Source organism: Phyllobates terribilis, unplaced genomic scaffold (genome assembly GCF_046119375.1).
Source record: "Phyllobates terribilis strain yellow unplaced genomic scaffold, ASM4611937v1 Scaffold_2__4_contigs__length_985480577, whole genome shotgun sequence".
In the NCBI taxonomy this organism is placed as follows: domain Eukaryota; kingdom Metazoa; phylum Chordata; class Amphibia; order Anura; family Dendrobatidae; genus Phyllobates; species Phyllobates terribilis.
The window spans coordinates 388,104,683-388,129,622 of NW_027362762.1; the positions used below are offsets into that span (position 1 = coordinate 388,104,683).

A 24,940-nucleotide genomic window follows, 5' to 3' on the forward strand; every position below is an offset into this window, starting at 1 on the left:
GCTCCATAATTGCCCCAAAATTGTGTAATGTGAAAAATTTCCCATAATTAAGCCAACCAAGCAGTGGCTTAAGAAGTGTTTAACCTCTTCACCCCCCAGCCTGTTTTGCCCTTCCTGACCAGGCCAATTTTTTCAATTCAGACCACTGTCACTTTATGTGGTAAAAACTCTAGAATGCTTCAACGGATCCCAGTGATTCTGAGAATGTTTTTTCATGACGTGTTGTACTTCATATTAGTCTTAAATTTAGGTTGTTACGATTTGCATTTATTTATGAAAATGGTGAAAATTTGACAAAAAAATGTATGCCCTTAAACCAAGTAGTTATACCACACAAAATAGTTAATAAATAACATTTCCCACATGTCTACTTTACATCAGCACAATTTTTGAAACATAAATTTGTTTTGTTAGGAAGTAATAAGGGTTAAAAGTTTATCTGCAATTTCTCATTTTTCCAACAAAATTTACAAAAAACTATTTTTAAAGGAACCACATCCCTTTTAAAGTGACTTTAAGGGCCATATATGACAGAAAATACCCAAAAGTGACACCATTTTAAAAATTACACCCATCAAAGTGCTTTGAACCACATCCAAGAAGTTTATTAACCCTTTAGGGTCTTCACCAGAATTAATGCAATTTGAAAGGAAAAAATGAAAATTTTACTGTTTTCTACCAAAATATTGAATTAGCCTCAAAATTTGCATTTTCACAAGGGTAATAGGAGAAAATGGACAGCACAATTTGTTGTGTAGTTTCTCCTGAGTACATTGATACCCCATATGTGGTGGAAAACTACTCTTTGGGTACACGGCAGGGCTCAGAAGAGAAGGAGCAACTTTCAACTTTTGGAACGCAAAATTGGCTGCAATTGGTAGCAGATGCCATGTCACGTTTGCAGAGCCCCTGATGTGCCTAAACAGTGGAAATCCCCCACAAATGACCCTATTTTGGAAACTACATCCTTTAAGGAACTTATCTAGAGGAGTGGTGAGTGCCTTGAACCCACAGGTGCTTCACAGAATTTTATAACGTTGAGCCGTTAAAATAAAATATCATCGTATTCACACATAAAATGTTGCTTTAGCCCCAAATTATTCATATTCACAAGGGTAACAAGAGAAAATAGACCATACAATTTGTTGTGCAATTTCTCCTGAATACGATTCCCTATATGTGATGGAAAACTGATGTTTTGGCGCATGGCAGGGATCGGGAGGGGAGGAGCGCCAATTGAATTCTGGAGCACAATTTTGGCTGGAATAGATTGTGGATGCCATGTCACATTTGAAGAGCCCCTGACATGCCAAAAAGCAGAAACCTCCACAAGTGACCCCATTTTGGAAAATATACCTCTTGAGGAATTCATCTTGGGGTGTAGTGAGCATTTCTAACCCTCAGGTGATTCACAGAATTGTATAACATTGGGCTGAGTCAACGGAAAATTACCATTTTTTCCACTAAAATGTTGCATTAGCCCCAAGTTTTTAATTTTCAAAAGAGATAAGAGAAAATGGAAAGTATAATTTGTTTGTCACAAATAATAATGCGTGTCAGAGAATTGTATACCATTGGACAGTGAAGGAAAAATTATTTTATTTTAGCCCCAGATTTTACATTTTCATATGGAGAAATGAGTAAAACTGGCATCCGCTATCCGACCATGACGTATGGATACGTCAAAGGTCGTGACGAGGTTAACATGTGTAGAAAGATGTGCTTTATCTATTACAGAACCTGCTCTATTGTGATAAATTTGGCAAATATTCTGCCTGCCTAATCTAGTTTATTGCTGTCTAGATTAGGTATTAATAATAATAAATCTGTCTCAATTCCTTCTGTTCCTGCTGTTTTTGCTGATTTATGTTTCTTAAAGTCGCCATTCTAAGAGAGGTTTTTAGAGACGCATCAAAAACTAAAGCAATGGGGTTTTTACACTTCTTTTATGTTGCATTTTTTTTCCTATTGAAATCTTGCAGACAATATCTTAGGCATCTAAGAACACTTTAAATTCCTTCTATGTGAGTAAAATATATAAATTCATAGAAGAAACTAATTTGAGATTCATACTGAGTTATGCAAATGAACTAAGACCATGTAAATTTCATGATGTTGATGAACAGATCAAACACTGAGTTATTATATCAGGAAAATGATCTAAATTACCCAGACATGAAACAAGATTATTTCAATCTCAATATATTACCGAAATGTTTACAAGTGACGTTTTCTAAAGACTTTTTGTAGGGATTTTATGGTGTTTAGCAGAGTAAATTTACACCCATGCATCAGACATTTGTTTCATTCATTTGGTGAATCCTGTGATTTAGTACTTGCCATTATGTTATTTAATGGGGTTTTCCAGTTCGAGTCATGTTACTGTGGGTAGTTCCATACACATAATTTTTTGAAAAAACACCACTGCAGGTTTTGACATTGTTTTTTGAGCAAATCCAGTAGTAGATCCAGTAAACAGAAGTGTAAAGCCATCCATAGTTTTTAGATAGTTGTCAGCAAAACTAGCCAATGGTTCAGACAGCAGCTATATTCTCTGATTCTCCCATACACAGGAGTGCTCACTTTTTCGAGCGCTCCTGGCAGCCTAAGGCTTTTCTATTAATTTCCCAATCATATACAGGATTTTGAAAAAAACACCAATGCCGTTTTTGATAGTTTTTAAGCAAAGCCAGAAGTGGATCCAGTAAACAGTCTAAGTGTAAACCCTCCAAATATTTCATGTATTTTAGATAACTGTCAGCTGAACCAGTTGATTGTTCTGACAGCAACTATCTCACCTGACTCTCCCATATAGGGCTCACTCACATGAGCATATAATACGGCCAAGTGTTATCCCAAGTTTTATACTATGGGGCAGTGCAGATCTACTGTTTTTTGCTCATGCCAATTCGGCATGAGAAAAAAATCGCAGCTTGCTGCGAGTAGCTCCGCAATTTAGATTACGGGCATCCATACAAGTTTCCGGGGGCATCAAACTGCACTTGGATGTCACCTGAGTGCAGTCCGACATCCACGGACTCAGACAATGGAGAAGATGGGGAAATTAAGTTACCTGTCTTCTCCGCACCTGTGACACAATTTTCTCATGCAGGAGAATCAGATCATACTAAGGTGACACTCGGCTCGCACTCTGCCAGAGTTTGAGCCAAGTATAATTAGCACAATCGGCCTGATTCTCTCGCATTAGTGAATCTATGGCTGTCTGACCGCAGCCTTACAGGAGCACTCGCTCTGCCAAGTGCTTCTGTGTTTTCTATGAGAGAGCCGCCGACAGACATCGCTGGTGGCAGTTTATCTCTAACGCTACGTTCCCACAATGAGCTCTTGGTGAGTTTTGGATGTTGCAGATTTTCTGCACCATTTCTGCACCTATTAGGTAAATTAGGTTACTTGCTTTTTTTTCATTGCGTTTTTTGAGTGCGCTTTTTTACATGCGATTTTATTGAGTTTTTTGATGCTGTGATTTTTGTTATAATTCATTTTAAACTAAAGCTGCTTTTTTTATACTTTTGGGTATTTAGCTTTGACAAAACTTAATTGATACAGTCATGTGCAAATTACATGCAGAAACGTACTAAAAACGTATGTGCACTTTTATCAGTGGCTTCTCCGCATCAAATGCAAGTCTCTCAGAAAAACCCACTCATAAAACTGAGAGTACCCACAAGAGGAATTGAAATGTTGCAGATGTTAAACCCACACCGCAGGTCGGTTTACGCTGAGTAAATAAAAGCACAGCGGACATGAGATTTCTATCAATCCCATCTACTTTGCTGAAACTGTAAGATGCTGAGTGTTTGACACAGCAAATATGTGCAGCGTCAAAAACTCACCAAAAACTCAGCCTTAGTGAACAAAAGGATCAGCAGTCTTAAATTGGACATGTCAGATCCTTATCTCCCCTGGCAATATTTCTTGGGGGCCCACATATACATAAGACTGTCGGTAGGGCTCATAGATATCGGCGTGTATGTCTGACATTAGTCTAATGTGTATGGGGGCCTTAAGGCCTTCCCATTCACCTCTGCTTTTAATCTTAAATAAATTAATCAAAAATTGCTCCAAAAATGCAATAAAACTTTACTAATATACAAAATGTATGCTTGCTGTCAATGTATGGCTGCTCAATGTGAAAAGATGTAATGAACGATTGCATTTAGTGACTTGTTCTGATCACATGTAAGTGGCACAGCTCTGCTGATAAGCCCATGTCTATTGCACATGATCAGGTTCACTACCAGTAAACACATTTCATACCATGCAATGCAGTAATAATGATAGTGTGATATTGAAACATGAGGTATTTCGGTTTTTTTAGGTTTCTTTTAGCTTCCTTTATTAAAAAAAAAAAAAACACTTTTCTTTATTATATGAAAAAAAGTTTTTTTAATTCGTAAAATAACTGCATTTTATATACAATTGTATAGTTTTTTTTAATAAGTGAAGATTATTGTATGGATCATTACATTATAGCTTTAAAAAAACATAGACTTTAGTCTCTTTCGGACACATTACTCTTAAACGAGCTGTTTGTGAAAAAAATTCTAGTTCCTATAAAGGAATATGGACATCATAGAGAGAGGGTCTTCTGCTCAGCACCCCCTCTGTGACCCAGAATGAAGAGCCACCTGTAAGTGCAGCTCTTTCTTTGATAATCTAAGCTTTTCACATTTTACGTGGATGGCATTTATTTGGATGGTTACAAATGTAAAACTATATCTTTCGGTTTACTGGGGGTGTGAAGACATACTGTTTGTGAACAACTGATGGCAAGGGGTAGACAAAGGATAGACAAGCCCTTGCATGATACTGAACAGTACATAGAAGTAATAATGGAAACTTGTTGAAAGGATAAAAAAATAATAATTTGAAGAAGTCAAACAGCAGACAAATTCTTAAAATTCTTTTTTTTATTCTTTCTATAGATCACCATTATTACTTCTATGTACTGTGCAGTATTAATTCTCCCCGTTATTGTTTCCCATCTCAGGACAAACCTTAATAATAATTTAAGTTTATCTGAGTTCTAAATCTGTATGTATCTTCTTCTCCACAACCATAAACCCCTTCACACTACTTTTCTCCCATGTTTTATCTCACTAGATTCGCCACACCATCATTTCTAACTGTTGCGCAGTTTTAGTTATTATTGAACTTGGCATGAGTTTCATTGCCTGGTAGTAATCACATCATCATAATCATCAATCTGCATGTTCAGACTAATCATGATTATTGCTTCAATTAAACAGTTAATGCCACAGATTGCTCCGAAAAGGATGAGTAAGAGCACAGCCTAATTACAGCTCATAAATAACCAATCAGTAGATGGAATAATAGGCTTTATTCATCCTAGTGTTTGACTCTACATCTTAATCTCTGTTCTGTCATTTTTATCACAAAGTTATAAACACATAGTGATGAGCGAATCGATGTGATGCAAATCAAATTTGTGCCAAATTTGTGTCCCAGTTTTCACGAATTCACTATATGCAGAAAATTTGAACAATATGTGATTTGCTTCATGTGAATGGTCTACAATAGTGATTTTACACATTGCAGAAGATTGCATCAGCCAGAGAAGGATCACAGGACCTCGGGTGTGTCTGGTCGGACTTCAATGGTTTCATAGTTGTAAATAGGTTGTCCAATCCTAAACTACTAGTCTGCAGTCACTTCATATGACTGCAGACTTGTGAATCCTCACATTGCATGCACTGCACACTGTGAGGATTCTCCGGTTCCGGTAGCGGGTGGTCATGTGACTACAAGTATACAAGTTGCATACTTCCGGCCACATTCCAACAAGACTTATCCGGACAATACACTTGCATTAAGTGAGGTGGCGCTAATCTAATATGCACATGTCCACATGTATGCAAATCACATACTTTTGGTCAAGCGCCCACCTTTCCCTGTGCCGGCACAGGAGAATCCTCACAGCACTCAGTGCGTATAATGTGAAGATTCAAAAGTCTGCAATTACTTAGAGTGACTGCAGGCTTGTCGCATAAGGCTGGGCAACCTCTTTAAGTTTGAAAGAAAACTCAAGTCCATCAAGTTCAACCTATAGCCCAACATGTTGATCCAGAGAAAGGCAAAAACCCCATGGGGCAGATTCTAATTGCATCAAATTAATGGAAAAATTCCTTCCCGACTCCACATGTACATAGCTGGTGTACATTTCATTTTCTGGGGCACAGACGGATGAAAAATGTGGCAAATTTATTACGAGGCGTTCATTTATTAATGATGTTTGGTAATATGATTAGGGAAGAATGGAAGATAAAGGGTAGGAAGGGTAAAGGGTAGGTACCTGCTCTCTTTTGTGTGTAAGAATATGGAAATTTGTATGGATTTTGTAAGAAAAATATTAAAATATATTTAAAATATAGTTTTTGCTGACAATGAATGTTAAGTCATTGCTACCTCATATCACTTTAGCTTTTTTAAGAAAGCAACTATGAGCATATATGTTCAGAAAAGCTGTTAAAGGGGTTTTCCCATGAACAAAAGTTCATTTTAATCAATGGCTGTGTCTGACCGTGTATGGAACACAGTCTGATCATATCACAGCTCCTGGGCAGGGGAGGAAGCAAAAGAGTATACAGACACTACAGCAGAGGATCACAGCTGATTCTATCTGTGAGGTAAAATATTGTTTAAAAACAGGCAGTGAAATGTTTTACCTCATATAAAGAATCAGCTGTGATCCTCTGCAGTAATGTCTGTATACTCTTTTGTGTCCTCCCCTGCCCAGGAGATGTGGTATGATCAGACCATGTTCCTGTACCGTCAGACACAGCCATTACACAGTACACAGCAGGGGCACATTTATAAGACTATCTCAGCACAGGAACACTTTATTTAAACACATCCAATTGTGGAACTTATTATTATTCCGAGATCTATTGATTAAAATCAACTTTCATTCGTGGGAAAACCCCTTTAAAGCTAATTTCTAATTTATTTATTTGGACTCAGCAAAGCTGAATTTATAATGTAAGAAAGGCAGAACATCCAAATATACAGTATGTAAAGCTAATAATGCCAGATACAATAACGATTGAATAACCGTCATCTAAATGAATGAACTGTAGATATCTATATATACTTAATCTTGACACTGTATTTTCACTTTTTTTGGAACGGACCTGTTAGTTTTCTTCCAAGCTTTTTGCTCTGTTCACTGAAAATAATAACATTTGTATAAAAATTATGCAAAAATGTAGTGGATTGTGACAAATTGCCTCCGCCATGGCAATGTTTCCCAGGCACAGTTCCATAGAACGTTATAGAGTGATTGCCTACGTCTTTGTTTTATTGAGTATGGGAATTACTGAACTGAGTCTCAAAGGTCATTAGAAATTTACCAAATCATATACTTCTAGGGAGCAAACCTCCATATACGCCACAAGCCAGCCCCGTTTGCATCACTTATGTAACTAAAGAAATAAATAAAGCTGAGCACGAGATAAGATGTAAGTAAGCATCTGAGACATAGAAGTACATTTTCCCTCTGAATTAATGAAAGTGGCAGTGGCCTGCGGTGAGACAGTTCTAGATTCGCTTTGAAGTCAGACTAGAGATTTCAGGCTGGTGATTTTATTGATGATAATAACACTGAGCTTATTGCTGAAGCAATTACTTTTAGTGTGTTGCTGGAATTGCTGCTATGTCTTGCACTTGCACACTTATCAATTCAGCCATCAAATATCTCATTCGGATGGGAAGATGCATTCTCAAGCAGTATTAGAGCTCTGTTACACTGAATTCCAGTGGGCCATGGGCACTTGAGAGGCTTCAAATGTTTAGTTTACTATTCTTACAGCACATGGGCAATGATATATGATGGGGGAGGAGGGCAAAAAGCATCTTATGGAAATGTAGCTTATTTGCTTTAATTCATGAATTGATATTTTAATAGTTTAGAATTTTAAGAATTGAACATTAAAAGAAAGAGCACTTGAAGGAAAAAGGGGGTCATGGACATTTTATGAGCTATTTGAACATTGCATAATAAAAACTAAGACCCCAATCCATCAAGACTTGCATTGTTCATGTCGGTCTTGATGAGGATGTGTTCTGGAGTCAGACGCTTCTGATTCATGAAGAGGCGTACATGTCTTCATGATTCGGGAACGTTGGACAAGTGCCATGCAACTCTATGTGCCTCCCCACAAATCCTACACCAGCTCCTGCTGGAGTAAGATTTGTGGCGTAAAGAATGCCGCTGCTTGTCATGAATTTGACGAGCGGCGATCACCAAGCCCTTGTCCCATCCCAGCTTCACCCATTTTGTCGGAGCTGGACGAAAATGGTGTAAGAAAACCAAAAGTCGCATGATTTTGGCACAGCCTCGAGTTACACTAAAATTATGCAACTCTTCAAAGCTTACATTGTACGCTTTCAATTTTTCTTTTTAACAATGTCCACACATGAATATCCCATTACAGTCACCAACAGAATGTCTCTGCACTGTTATCCTAAACTTTATCAACCCCTTCTTTTTCAAACACCTAGAAGGAAAAGGAATTACATCAGACACATGTGAATAGATCCTGCCTGCCTACATTTACAGCAATCATAATACGAGCTAGCACTACAATTGATTTTCATGTCAAATGTGAACAGCTGCTCACTCTAGGGTTTCAAAGTTGAAAATATCAAAACTTTTTTTTATCAGTTTTAATATTTTTTACCATAAAAAAATATTAAAGGGGTATTCTCAAGTTGTCTCTTGAGCAGCTCAGAGCTTTGATGTGTCCTTACAGTCTCCTTACTTCCTGGTTTCTGGCAGGGCTGGCTCTCCTCCTTCCTGGTGAGTAGCAGAGCTGAAGTATTAACCCCTTTAAAGCCCATGACGTACTAATACGCATCTGTGCCCTGGGCTTTAAGAGCCTGACCCGTATTAGTACGTCATCGCGCGCGCACACAGTCTATGCTGGCGCGATCGCTCCTGGCACATTAACCCCCGCAATGCTGCAATCGAAGTCGATCGCAGCATTGCGGTGGCAAGGGGAGGTGATCGGTATACTCACCTCCTCTTCCGGCCTCCAGCGCTGTCTGCAGCTTCTTCCCGGGTGTTGCCATGACGACCCGATGTCGTCATGACAACATCCGGGTCACCAGGCAGCAGGAACATTGTTTGGTCATGCGCAGTGCACGACCAAACAATGTTCTCACTGTGCAGCGCTGACTGCCTACATGGCACAGGGATTGTGCTCCATCCCTATGCTATGCAGGCGATCAGAATAAAAAAAGTGAAAGTCCCAGAGTGGGACAAAGTAAAAAAATGTAATAACTCCCAGAAAGTGGAAAAAAAAAAAAAATTTTTTTAAAGATATTTAAAAAAAAAAAAAAGTAATCCACCAAAAATAAAAATATAATGTACCCATCAATAAATATTATTATGAAAAAAAAGCAAACAAACAATAAAAGTACACATATTTGGTATCGCCGTGTCCGGAACGACCTGACCTATAAAACTGCTCCACTAGTTAACCCCTTCAGTGAACACGGTAAAAAATTAAAATAACAAACGAAGCAAAAAACAATGCTTTATCATCATACTGCCAAACAAAAAATGGAATAACACGCAATCAAAAAGACGAATATAAATAAAAATGGTACCGCTGAAAACGTCATCTTGTCCCGCAAAAAACAAGCCACCATACAGCTCCATCATCCGAAAAATCAAAAAGTTATAGCTCTCAGAATAAAGCGATGCAAAAAAATAATTTTTTCTATAAAATATCTTTTATTGTGCAAAAGCGCCAAAACATAGAAAAACGATATAAATGTGGTACCGCTGTAAACGTACTGACCCGAAGAATAACGCTGCCTTATCACTTTTACCACACGCGGAACAGAATAATAAAAAAAAAAAAAAACAATTCCTGAATTGGTGGTTTTTGTTTATTCTGCCTCCCAAAAATCGGAATAGAAAGCGATCAAAAAATGTCACGTGCCTGAAAATGGCACCAATAAAAACATCAACTCATCCCGCAAAAAACAAGCCATCACATGACTCTGTCAGCCAAAATATGGAAAAATTATAGCTCTCAAAATATGGCGATGCAAAAACTAGATTTTACAAAAAATGCGTCTTTTAGTGTGTGACAGCTGTCAGTCATAAAAACCCCATATGATTCTGGTATCGCTGTAATCGCACCGACCTGAAGAATAAAGTCGTCTAATCACTTATACCGCATGAGGAACGGCGTAAAAAATAAACTCTCGGGTTAGGGTTGTGCTAGGGTTAGGGTTGTGCTAGGGTTAGGGTTGGGCTAGGGTTAGGGCTGGGGTTGGGGTTAGGGTTGTGATGGGGTTGGGATTTTTTTCAAAAGTAAGAAAAAAAGATGACGATATGGCGACTAGTGTTGAGCGCAAGTGCTCGCTACTTGAGTTTGCATCGGGTGCTCTGGTATGCATTGAGTATCGTGGGTATTTGAGTGACATGCTCGAGTCTCCGCCCCATATGCTTCACGGCCAAAAAAACTTTGCGGGGATTGCCTGCCATGCACGAGCGATCCTCGCCTGTTTTTTTTGAGGTGTCTAATAACCGTGAAACATGCGGGGCAGGGACTCGAGCATGTCACTCGAGCACACGCAGTACATGGTGCATACCTGAGTACCTGATGCAAACTCAAGTAGCGAGCACTTGCGCTCAAGACTAATGACAACTTATTCAATATGATGACCTAATGTTATCAAATTCTGTGTCATACCTCTGGGTTCAAAATGTTCACTATACCCCTTGATAAAATCCTTGAGGGGTCTAGTTTCCAAAATGGGGTCACTTGTGGGTGTTTCCACTGTTTAGGCACACAGGGGCCCTCCAAACGCGACATGGTGTCCGCTAACAAATTGAATGGAAAATCGGCTCAAATTGTTAGCGGACACCATGTTGCGTTTGGAGAGCCCCTGTGTGCCTAAACATTGGAGCTCCCCCACAAGTGACCCCATTTTGGAAACTAGACCCCCCAAGGCACCTATCTAGATGCATAGTGAGCACGTAGAACCCCCAGGTGCTTCACAAATTGATTCGTAAAAATGAAAAAGTGGAAAAAAAATACTTTTTCATTTTTAAGAATCAATTTGTGAAGCACATGGGGGTTCTAAGTGCTCACTATGCATCTAGATAGGTGCCTTGGGGGGTCTAGTTTCTAAATGGGGTCACTTGTGGGGGAGCTCCAATGTTTAGGCACACAGGGGCTCTCCAAACGCAACATGGTGTCCGCTAACAATTCGAGCCGATTTTCCATTCAATTTGTTAGCGGACACCATGTCGCATTTGGAGAGCCCCTGTGTGCCTAAACATTGGAGCTCCCCCACAAGTGACCCCATTTTGGAAACTAGACCCCCAAAGGCACCTATCTAGATGCATAGTGAGCACTTGGAACCCCCAGGTGCTTCACAAATTGATTCATAAAAATGAAAAAGTGGAAAAAAAATACTTTTTCATTTTTACGGATTAATTTGTGAAGCACCTGGGGGTTGAAAATGCTCACCACCCATCTAGATAAGTTCCCAGGGGGGTCTAGTTTCCAAAATGGGGTCACTTGTAGGGGGTTTCCACTGTTTAGGCACATCAGGGGCTCTCCAAACGCAACATGGCGTCCGCTAATTATTCAAGCAAATTTTACAATCGAAAATTCAAATGGTGCTCCTTCCCTTCCGAGCCCTGCCGTGCGCCCAAACAGTGTTTTTTCCCCACATATGGGGTATCTGCTTGCCCAGGGTAAATTGCACAACAAATTTTGTGGTCTATGTTTTCCTGTTACCCCTGCGAAAATAAAAAAATTGGGTCTAAAGTAACATTTTTGTGAAAAAAGTTAAATGTTCATTTTTTTCTTCCACATTCCAAAAATTCCTGTGAAGCACCTGAAGGGTTAATAAAGTTCTTGAATGTGGTTTTGGGCACCTTGAGGGGTGCAGTTTTTAGAATGGTGTCACTTTTGGGTATTTTCTGTCATAAAGACCTCTCAAAGTGACTTCAAATGTGATGTGGTCCCTAGAAAAATGGTTTTGTAAATTTTGTTGGAAAAATGAGAAATCGCTGGTCAACTTTTAACCCTTATAGCTCCATAACTCAAAAAAATTTTGGTTCCAAAATTGTGCTGATGTAAAGTAAACATGTGGGAAATGTTATTTATTAACTATTTTGTGTGACATATCTCTCTAATTTAAGGGCATAAAAATTCAAATTTTGAAAATTGCAAAATTTTCAACATTTTCGCCAAATTTCCGTTTTTTTCACAAATAAACGCAAGTGATATCGAAGAAATTTTACCACAATCATGAAGTACAATATGTCACTAAAAAACAGTCTCAGAATCAGGGGGATCCGTTCAAGCGTTCCAGAGTAATTACCTCATAAAGTGACAGTGGTCAGAATTGTAAAAATTGGCCTAGTCATTAATGTGCAAACCACCTTGGGTTGTAAAGGGGTTAATAGAACTATAAAGCTCAGCACAAGTTCTGCTGTAACACATTCAGCTATCAGTGGTCTGTTCTTGAGTGTATGCCACTGTCACTATATGTACGTGTAGAGGTAACAGGGCATTTGAACAAGCACAGGGGTCTGGACAGCAAGAACATGAGAGCGGTGATTAGAAGACCTGCCCTGAAAGCTGCACAGCTGGTGATTTTGCAAGTTTTATAATAGCAGCTCCTCAGAAGCTGAGAGAGAGGTGGAAGTAGATGAACAGCTAACTACTGCATAGAAATCAATGGGACTGGAGAGTTTTGACTGGGATATTGGGAGTTAACCTCTCTCCTGCAATGTCTGAGCAGGCACAGGTGGTCATGCGCCACGGAAACCAGCTATACACTATGTAAACTAAATGCTTTCATTGCATTAGAATGACAGAAGATGGAAAAAGCAAGTCAGTTGCAATCTTGCTTATTTCTTTGCTGTCTAACTAAAACAATTTATTGACTTGAGAGTACAGTTTTAAGTATTTGTGTAAGCCCACATCCCTTTCCAGGGGTTAAATGGTGAAAGCCAGGGCATCCCATGGGGTCTAGTAAATGGAGTGGCTAGCTCTAAGTCTGTCAATGGAAGCCCTATTAAGAGCTGCCACGCTAACATGGACAGTGCCCCCATGACAGATCCCCAACCAATGCCTCATGAATGGTGCCTAGACTTCTTGCTTGTGATTCGTAGGTCAATGATCGCTGCAGTAATTATTGTAGACCATTGACAAGTGGTGGGTGTAGAATAGGGTCCTATTTTTTTTTTCTATTAGCCTAACTAGACAGAAGATGCTGATGACTAGGACTTAACTGTGCCTGAAATCCATGACAAAGAAATGCTTATTTGCTGACAACCTTGACAGGCGGGGTAATATCATGTTTTACTGGTACATGGAAGCAGAGTTCAACCCCATAAACTTCTGTTTGGGGTTGTGTATATAGTACAGATTGCATACACAGTTTTTACCCCTCATGAAGATCTTGTAGACTTACCTGTTTAGAGAGCTTATATTTCATGACAAGTGCAAAAACAACAAAGAGCACTTAAAATATCAAAATTGTTTTGTAACGTGACATATTTCAGTTGTGTTAATTCGATATGTTATCCTATTACCCTCTTATCTCATCTTTTATGTGTTAAAAAATAGGATTTTTATATCATGCCCATTTGGTAAGGTCAATATAACAATATGTAGCTAATATATCCTTGGTGGCCTCTTACACAGGCCTTGAAGCTCTCTTGGTGTGATTACATATTCTAGTTATACCTAGAGATTATGAATTGCACAGTGGCAGTTTCTTATCTGAACTCACAGACCATGTCAGCTATTACAGTATAAATCACTTATATTCACTGCCATTAATACTTTATAGTTACTTAACGTACTGGGTGATAACTGCTTTCTATCACTTGTCTTAGACCAGAGTATGCTTTTTTCTGGACTCACATATTTTTTCTAATGGATCCGGCAAGAAAAAGCCATTAACGGATCCGTTAGAAATAAACGACAACAGATGCCGCATAAATGGATCCTTTGCTCATTGACTCCATTGTTAAAAAAACGGATCTGGCAGAGATCGGTTAGTGAATAACGGACTTAAAAGTTGTGTCAGCACAACTTTTTGCCTAACGGATTTCTTCTGGATTCGTTCTAACGGATCATTACTGGACATTTTAACATAGCCTAAAACTCAATTGAGAAACAAACTGAAATCATTTTGAGGGGGAAAACACCCTCTTATAACTGGGGTTGTGGTTGTGGTGTGTTAAATAGTAGTCAGTACACAGCTGCCATCATTTACAATCATTCTGATTAACCTTATATAAAGTAAAGCTGTTCTAGTAGTATTTTTTTTACATTTAGTTGCATTTTACAACAAAATACAAAGACCATAACCAGCTTATAACACAGCAAAGGGATCTCATTGTTGAAAGCTGTCATTTAGGAGAAGGGTATAACATTTTTTCCAAAGCCTTAGATATAGTATGGAACATGGTGAAGACAGTCAAGAAAAAGTGGCTTCAATTTGGCACAAGTTACATTACATAGAACTCAAAAATTGATGAAAAGACAAGAAGAAAATTGGTCTGGGAGGCTGCCAAGAGGCCTACAGCAATATTAAAGGAGCTACAGGAATTTCTGCATGTACAAACGCTTTACAGATGTTGTCCTTGGTGGGAAATGTTAGAGGTTTTCCCTTTATGTGAAGCTTCTCAGACTGTCTGCAATGTGCCCTACACAGTCCCTTTCCTCTGTTTTTGAGTGATAGCTCCAGCGGTCTCCTAGATGAATAACACGATAACACAGCTGTCACTCTAGAGGGTGTTTTCTTGTGTAGTCAGAAGAGTGATAATTTGCTTGTGTGTGGCCACTGTATAGGAGAATTATTTTTTGTATTAGTACTTTTATAGCGCTAGAATACACTTAGCCCCTGATTGACAAAGCAAGCATATGTTTAACCTAAATGTCTAACCTGTGTGTTTCTGTGTCCCACTTTTATTTTCTTGTGTTGATGGTTTGGGTTATGTACTGTTCTTAAAAGAGTGGTGAGAGGTATGACCAAACAGCAAAATTTGCTTGACCATGCATATTGCCCTGCTTTTTTTCTGGAATATAGGAGGGGGTGTGACATCCAATAAAAGTTCTCACGCCGCTAGTGGTGATGTCAGTGAGGTGAACGGAGCTCATCGGCTATGAACTCCACTCACCTTATTCACGTCACCGCGAGGCACTGATGCTGTGCTATCACGTGCTGCTCAGTGTCTCTTCTTGATGCCAGGCTGAAAGGTTGCATTATGCCGCCGTTCAGCAATTAACAAAGTATGCGAACATGAAATATATAAAATTTGAATAGCATTACTGCTATAGAAAATAGAAATAACAGAGAAATCTTAGAGCATAAATTGGCCAATTCATGTGTACCTGGTAGCTGCGGTAAGGCGTTTCTCGATACCAGGACCCAACCAATGTGAACTCCGCTCTAAGAGACGAAAGTTTGTATGTGTATGGGAAGGTACGATCCTGCTGCAATTAAAACTGCCTGTAGCCTAGAGGCTTAGTGCTCAGTCAGAAAGCCTATACATATAAACAGAAAAAACTGACTGGCACATCCAAAACAAGAAATAGATGTGTACAGGTGATTACTAGGAGTAGCTACCTCCATATACAACTAACAAATAAAGTAGCACTATGCAGCGCTAAGTATGCGAACATGAAATATATGAAATTTGAATAGCATTACTGTTCTAGAAAAGAGAAATAAGTGAGAAATCTTAGCGCATAAATTAGCCATTTCATGTGTACCTGGTAGCCATGGTAAGGTGTTTCTCGATACCGGGACCCTACCAATGTGAACTTCTCTCTAAGAGACCGTTCAGCAAGGCATCTAGATGTAGCAGAGTTGAACTCGTCAAGGGACAAATGGATTATTGCCGGACAGGTGAGGAATATGGTGTTTTATTATTTTGCATTTTACAATAATGAATGGGTAAAAGAGGGGGAGTGTCTATTTAAAATAAAGTAGTCTGTGTCTTTTTTTCAATGAAAGGACTTTATTCTGGCTATGTATTTTTTACAATATGACTATGGGGTTAGTAATGGGGGCTTCTTATAGATACCTCTCCATTACTAACCCCTGGGCTTGATATCTGCTGACAATACAAAGCTGACATCAACCCCAATACTATTACCCCACTTGCCACCGCACCAGGGTAAGTGGGAAGAGCAGAAGTTAAGCACCAGAATTGGCGCATCTTATGGATGCGCCATTTCTGGGGTGGCTGAAAGCTGATGTTCTTAGTCTGGGAGGGGGCCAATATCCATGGCCCCTTCCTAGCCTAGTAATATCAGCCCACAGCTGTCTGCTTAGCCTTTGCTGGTTATTAAATATAGGGGGGCCCCACGTAATTTTTTTTTGGGGTCCCCCATTTTAATAACCTGTAATGGCTAAATATACAGCTGTGAGTTGATATTAATAGCCTGGGAAGCTCCATGTTTATTACCCCCTTCCCAGGCTATAAACATTAGCCCCCAGCTGTCGACTTTCCCTCTGCTGATAAAGAAAAAGTAGGGGGACCCCACTCCATTTTTTCTTCAATTTATTGAATTATAAGCTAAATACATGTACACTAAGGCTATGTGCCCACGATGCAGAAATGCTCCGGATTTTTCCTGAGCGTTTCTGCATCTCCCCTGGCAGAAAAAATGCATGCGGATTGTACATGCGTTTTCCTGCCAGGGACAAGCGGATGTGAAGCGTTCTTCACATGCATTTCCGCATGCGGTTGACAAGCGCTTTCCAAGCGATTTTAGCATCACTTGGAAAGTGCTTGTCAACTTGGTCACACTATATAAATCCATGCAAAAGGCATGGATTTATATAGTGTGACCCCAAAGAATGGTTAAAAATAAAAAAATAAATCTATACTTACCTTCCGATGGCCCCCGGGGTCTTGCTTCACCGTCCTGGCTGCCGGCAGATTGCGGTACACTGAAGGACCTGCTGACGTCAGCATCGCGTAACCCGTCACATGACTATGACGTCAGTGCAGGTCCTCCAGTCCATCTCGATCTGCCGGCAAGTTCAGGGCCAAAGAGCTTGTAAGCGCTGCTCACATTTCCCGTGACAACAAGCAGTAAATAAAATAAAGAATGCATGATATCTGGAGAATGGAGAGTAATTTTAATAAAAGCTAAATAGCAAACTTGCTTGTTTTTAAAAGTGCTTTAAATTTTTACCCATCTTAAAAAGGAGAATGACCATTTAAATATGTGCAATAGTAGTATAGTTACAATTTTAGTAGTCAGCTATCAGTAATTGCTTTTGATGAATTATGTGCAATAAAGCATTTGATTCATGAATCACAAAAAGTTTATGAAATGCTACCGTACATTATGTATAGGACAATGTACTAGGAATTTCATGACCTTATAAATAAAAAAGACCAGACGTAGTGGATTTATACCGCACACAGAACTGGTCGAATCCACAGGTGGATTGTAATAGATCCAATAGTTATAGGTTATAAAATACTCATGATGTTAAAGAATCACTCCCATCAAAATGGATATCCTCTTAATATATTGCAATCATATTATATGGCAGTGTGCACTTAAAATTGCTCATTTTGCCCTTCGACCAAGCTCATTCTTCTGTTTTCCATTAAGTATATGACATCCCATGATTAAAAACTGACTACCTGAATTTTTCTAAGCTCTATGTAGAAACAGGAGATCAATTTTCCCTGTATGAGTCATAAGTCACTGCAAAAGTCCCTGGCGGGGGGGAAGAGGAGCAGCTGGGTCAGAAATTAAAGAGGAAATTTATTAATGCTGGGACAAGAGACTTCCTGTTTCTACATAGAGCCGAGAAATGAGAAAAATTAGCTGTGTAGAAAGGAAAAATGAGCAATTGTAAGTACACAGTGCTATATAATATGGTGATTGCAATATATTAATAGGATTAAAATGTTGATGCTTCTTTATTAAGAATACAAAGTGCAGGCTGTACGACAGAGACATCTGTAACATGTGAGTTTACTATCTGAAGGGAAAGGAATAACATCTCAAGGGTATATTCAACATAAGGGCATTGAGGAAGAAGGAGGCATTTGGAGACAAGCAATTGCTTTAAGTAATAATGTTTACTCATATTTTGGAGCATGATCCCATAGTTTAGACATTACTAAGCCATCTCTCAGTATGATACAGACATCAGGTTAGAAATATATTGGAATGGAGAAGAGTTGTTATGTTGCTGCTTACTTAGTGAGTGCTACGTATTTTACTGGAAGTTAAATATTTATGTCTTGCAGAGGACATAGTCTAAAATTCCCATCTAATTGATGGCATGATCTCATTAAACAAAATTGTACATTGCGTGTCAGTGAGCACTCTTTATTAAACTGATGAATATGTTAAGCAAGCCATCTTTTTCTTGCTGGTGCTGAATGGCCGAATAATGATCATCTCAACCTTTTACCTTATGAAGCTGCAAGCAGTTGTAGATCTTGAAATAATGTTTCTCCAAGAAGATCCATTATCAATTTACATATAGAATATGCAGTTCTTGATATGTGTAGCAAAGTGGCATAATGTGTGTTTATAGCTCACTCGCCATGAATGAGACTGTTTTATCTAGAGTCTGACATGTTGCAGTTGCTGGGAGATGGGATTGGGGAATTGGGAATATATCATGTAATATTTTACATTCTAGTGAAGTTTTGCCCTCTCATCCTACGAATACATCAGATTTGTGCACTTGTATATTTAGCACTTGATTTGGTGATGTGAAGGTTTAATAATTTCTGAAGTGCATTAGCTATAAAATGTGTATATTTCATAGGGAGCTGGAGGAAAACTCAAACAAAGATATATATTTCTTGGTAATTTGTTGGTTTGTCCTTGGCTTATCAATTCATGTGTTGTATATGTTTCTGCATTTATCTGGTGTTCAAGAGATTTGACACTTAAGATTCCTCTTCTTGATTGAATTATTCCACAGTTTTGGTCCTTTGAATAACACTTTATAATGTATAGATAGATAAAATCTCTATAAAAACTAAATACAATTTTCTCCTTTACACAGTGCTACAGTCTTTATTATAATCAAAAGCCGCATTAGTAATTTTGCAGCTTCAGAGCTGAAATCTTCTACTATTAATGATTTGCATTTTTGGAAGTGCAGTCCTCTTTCTTTTATTGAGTTTTTAGTGTAAGAAAAAAGTTACAAACCTTTCATATTTCAAGCATGAATATATAGCAGTGGACTGCCTAATTCGTCAGGTATTAGTGTACCAATATTGGATGATATTCAACGAAACAGGATCTTTGCAGTAGATATTGTATAGTAATTAAATGAAGAAAAAATAAACTTTTCCCGTTTGTGAGACAATTGTGTAATAATGAAGCAATATAGGCTGAAGACATTGGGGGTGGTTCTAGCAGTTAATCCACCATGGGAAAAGTACTTTACACATTAAATTATAGTCAGATTAATTTCTCTTTAATGATGAAAACATGGTTCATACATAAACTATGCAAACTATGCTATGCAGAATGCAATTTGCTGCTTGGCTCTGTCAAATATGAAGTTCAGAGTATAGGGTATCATAAAGCATTCGTTGGGCCATTATTAATGACTCTGCACCAGTTTTCTGACATTAAAAAACATTAAGTCATAACTTGCACAACAAATTAGCATCTTTTCATCCTCTTTCCACAGCCCTTACTACTTTTCTAAAAAGTGGTTGGTGCTTGGCAGCTAAGAATCACCCATTGACTAATAAACAAACTATAATTTACATTGGAAATTGGCTTAAATTATAACGGAAATCAAGAAGTTTTGGTGCGCAGGTTACATAACATGCACTGAATCTCATAAGACGTGTGCACCTTTTAATAAATTAGGCACATCTCTAGCAATGTTTTGATTCATTTAATAAGTGTTCCCCTATGTGTTCTCCGACAGTGATTTCGTGAGAAGTATTAATTCCTAAGCCTACCATGTATAGTTATTGGAGTTATACAGATGCCTGAAAAAGGTCTTTAATATTGAATTGCTATTCATATTCTAGCCTAATGGAGTGGCTTATTAGAACTTCAAATTAGTTTTTAGCAAGTGTGCGAAGTTGGCTGAAAATTCATTTTCTTTCTCTGTGCTGTACTGGCTGGATCTAGTATGCAATTTAATTACATTGTATTAATATGCCAGTAATATCTAATCCTGTGTATAATAAGATTTTTGCGTTTCATGGTGTCTGAAGTGACCTGTAACCCCATAGCCAGCAGATAAGCCAAGCTAAGGTTGCTCACCATCCAGCTCAGGACCACTAGCCACAGAGTGCTGGAGCAGACACACTAATGAGGTGTTTGACTGCTCTCTACTTCCCATTTAAGTTCCAGTAGAGAAGCTTTACTGAGCCTGCAGAGAAACTGTTAACAAGCTGATGTCCCTTGTGGCAACATGGGATTGCTGGAGTTTCAAAAAAGAGCTTGGAGTCATGCTGACATGTCTTGCATTGCAGTGACAAATTGTCAGATCAACCCCCCTGTGCTCCCAAAAGGAGCAGACAATTTTCTTGATGTCTACAATGATCATAGTCATTTATCTAGAGAGCGATATATCTGAATAAGGCCATAAATGCCCGGGTTGTATTTTTCTATACCTATATCATGTTACATTCAACACAAATGCACTGATACTGTCCGAATAGCAGGTATCTATTATAGCGTAGGACGAGAATAGGTTCTGTTTGACACATAAGTGTAGAAGGATTTGTAGCATGCAGTATTCATATGCTACTCCTGCTCATTTAACGTCCTACATTCTCTGTTACCGATGGAGGAAAAGTGATGCCGCTCACCCCAATAGTTCCTCCTTAGAGTCCGGAGCACCGAGGGGTCTCTGCCAGGACGTGATGCACAATGAATGGTAAGGAAACCCAGCTCCATAAACTCATAATCTTCTTTATTTAGGTAAGTATATACAAATGGACAACATGGTTAAAACACGCCTGCTACTGACATCTACACGTTTCCGTTGCCGTATGATTCTTAATCATGATTAAAGGGATTGTCCGCTCATTCTCCTCAGGGCTCCCGTGCTGTTGTTGTGACACGTGACCCCAGCACCCAATCAGCACTGGCATCACTGTCCCCACCTTTGGACAAATCAAACATGAAGAGGAAGTCCTGGCTGCCACTGATCTCTGACTTCCTGTTCATGTTCAATTCGACAGGAGGCGGGGACAGTGACGCCAGCTCTGATTGGGGGTCCTGGGGCACGTGTCACAACAACAGCACGGGAGCCCCGTGGAGAATGAGTGAGGTTGCGGACAGGTGTTTTTTCTACTGATAACAAGTTCAAACAGGTGCCAGTACTATAGGTAATGAGTGGAGGACAGAGGAGCCTCTTAAAGAAGAAGTTACAGGTCTGTGAGAGCCAGAAATCTTGCTTGTTTGTAGGTGACCAAATACTTATTTTCCACCAAAATTTGAAAAAAATTTCTTTCCAAACCAGACAATGTGATTTTCAGGATTTGTTTTCTCATTTTGTCTCTCATAGTTGAGGTCTACCTATGATGTCAATTACAGGCCTCGCTCATCTTTTTAAGTGGGAGAACTTTCTCAATTGGTGGCTGACTGAATACTTTTTTCCCCCACTGTATATATCCATTAGACCCCTTTTATACTTACTATACCACTAGAGTGAGATGAAACCATGGCACAGATATGTAACTTGTAGTTAAGATATAATTGTAATGTAAACTATATTTCCAAGTTCTACCCGTTCGTGAGTCTGTTTCCTTAGATAATTGATATAATGAAGAAAAAAACACTCAAGAAAACTCTGTGACAATGTTATTGAAAAACTGGAGCTAGAAGATGAAGTCACTGAATATTTCTTGGAAAGCAGTAAAGTTAATCATTAAAAAGTGGAAAGAATATTAGAATGTGCCACAGATATAAATCTGGCCAGAGATGACTGTTGTCAATATTGTAATAGCGCAAAGAGGGCAGTGATGGTAAAAATATCAGTCATTTTTGCTTTATTTCTATGTTCTCTTCATTTCAATGTTCTTTTCTATTGAAACATAAGTACACAGAAACAGAACTTCGACAGACAGAATGTGAATGATAACAAAGCCAATATTGTTCAAAGTCCAGTATAACACAAAAAAATGACAGTTCAATGTTAAGGTGTTCAGAGGAGTCGCAAGTGTTGGGCTCAATAAATGTGCCCACTAAATGCCTATATAGTTTGATTATTGATCATTCAATAACATTTTTCTTAAGAGAATAAATAGCAAATGGTGGGGTGAGAGGGAGCGGTGGTGTTGCTGAAGTTGCTTAATGTTAATGTTTATTCCATTGGTAACGTGTAGCAAAGTAAGCTTGTAAATCACAGGAACATTAGGATGCTGAGATTGAACAGTGGGGTTGTATAGAGGTATTATGTAGTTTAACCATTGTTCAACTTAAAGGGATATTCTCAAGTTTGGAAGTTATCTCCTATCCACTCTAGTAGCAGTGTCAAAGATGAGCACAACGCCTATCTCCGGTGGTCCCTTTAAGAATGGATGGAGCAGTAATGTGCATGATTGACCACCTCCTCATTCATAAGTGGCTCTTCAAAGCCCAAGTTCTCAAGATCGTGGGGGTCCCATCAGTCTGATCCCCAGGGATGAATGGGGCGTAACTTGAAAATATGCCTTTCAGACTTTGTGCAGATCTCTAAAAAGGTGGTAATAAAGGCCCTCATAAACAATGAACTAACATCAGCCAAACCGGACAATATTGGCAATCTCGCCAACAGTCTAATGTCTATAAGATGCTCCTGACTTTCCTGAAAGATGAAGTTGGGAGAGATAAGGATCCCGCATGTCTGATTTTTGATTGCCTATCTTTTTATCCTTGGCGAGATAAGCCACCATCTGAGGAGTATGTTATCGTCTCTCTCAAAAGGAACAGAGGAGCATGTGGCAGAACAAGTGCTCTTGTGTATAGAGGAGTTGGGAAAGATAGCTGCCTGGTGAGCAATTGGGTATTGGGCACTTAGCAGTTTAGTACCTGCTATTAGATGGATCAGAAATATCTTCACATTGAGATAGTTTGTAATGACAATTGTCTAGGTATCTGGCAGATTTTAGATAAGAGGTCAAAGACCAAGTCCCAAAAAATTTTAAGGAAGGAACAGGACCACCATACATGTAGATGTGTCCTCTTGTCTAGGTTACATCGTCAGCATGACTTTGTGATATAAGGATGACATTTTTGAGACAGACAAGGTATACCAGCATAATCTAAATTTGCTTGTTATTCTGCTTCCTTATACAGTGCGAAGGCCAATGATAGGATTGTTATATGCTTTGTATTTCGCTTTCTGAAAGACTTGTGTTCAGATATCATTATAGCGCACCTGTCAGCAGTTTTGTGCTCAGTAAACCACATATACTGTCAGGTGGGTGACATTACACTGATTAAAATGCTACCTTCCTTGATGAAATCCGTCAGTGGTTCTTTTTTAATCTTTATTTTTATTCCTGAGATAATGATATGCTCCTGCTTAGGGGCGGGCTTTGGGGAGGGCTTTATCTTGTGCTCTGCTTGTTTATTCAGCTGTATGGCTTCTGACAGGTGACTGTGCCTTCAGTGAGCTGCCTCCTATTTTAAATACTGCCTGTGTAATTGTAGTAGAAATCTTGAAATTTACATGCAGCAAAATGGCGCCCGCACATGCGCAGTAGCATCTCTTGTTTGCTGAGATATGCTATTGCGCGGCCGGTGGCGCCATATTGCTGCAGCCAAATTTTTTTTCATCCAGCAAAATGGTGCCCCTGCCTGCGCAGAGTGTTACTTGCCGATATATCTGTTGCTTGCCGATATATGCTACTGTGCAAGCGCCGCTATCTGCGCCATTTTGATGGAGGAAAATTAATTTTGCCTACAGCAATATGGCGCTGCCGGCCATTTTGCTGCATGTAAATTTCAGGATTTGTACCACAGAATTACATATTCAGTATTTATAGGAGGCAGGTCAGTGAAGGCACAGTGACCTGTCAGAAGCCATACTGATGAATATGTAAGCAGAGCCCAAGATAAAGCCCTCCCCAAAGGCCGCCCCGGAGCACGAGCATATCATTATCTCCAAACTGAAAGTAAAGATTATAAAAGAACCACAGGACGGATTTCATCAAGCAAGGTATCATTTTAATCAGTGTAACGGCGCCCGCCTGACAGTGTATGTGGTTTACTGAGCACAATCCTGCTGACAGGTGCGCTTTAATGATATATAAGATGGTTTCAAAAGTGTATTCCTTTAAAGCAATAACTGATACATGGATGTAATTTATTTGGGTCTGGTGATTGAGCTAAGAGCACCTCATCATCGTAAAGGTATAGGTTGGTATAGCCATTTTGCCTAGAGTCTTAGATAATGCTGGTGTTAAGGAGTTTAATTTGGTGGCATTTATTCTATATGTAATGTATGATTTTTGGCTATGTGAAGAAAGATTGAAAGGACCTGTATAAGGACATGTGGAAAAAGTAATTCAATTTAGGATGGCTTAAACCTTTCACTAGGGTTTTTCTGCCTATTCAGTAGATGAAGGAAGCTGATTGAGAATGTAACACATTCTTAATAGTGGGCGATACAACGAGTAATGTCCTAAAAACAAGTCCAATCAATAACTGCACAAATTTGTGCTTAAAAATGTGATGCATTTAGGGAGTTTCAAAAAAGATACTTGTTTCTGGTTTATTTTCATGATCAGTGCTTCTGATTTATCTTCATTTCTTTTGAAATTAGATCATTTTTCAAATTGCTTGAAAAAGTTTTGATACTTTAACTTTTGCATCTGATATAAAAAGGGCATATATAAAGGCAGCCGGCAGTTATGTGATGTCTGCATCTAATTTCTATGTGTTTTTCATATGGTTTT

General features: G+C 38.9%; 1 protein-coding gene across 2 annotated transcripts in view; it reads left to right on the forward strand.

The window, feature by feature from the left end:
• The window catches only part of SH3RF3 (SH3 domain containing ring finger 3), a 661,819-nt gene that overhangs the window by 456,720 nt on the left and 180,159 nt on the right, over nucleotides 1-24,940 (forward strand). The window lies entirely within an intron of this gene.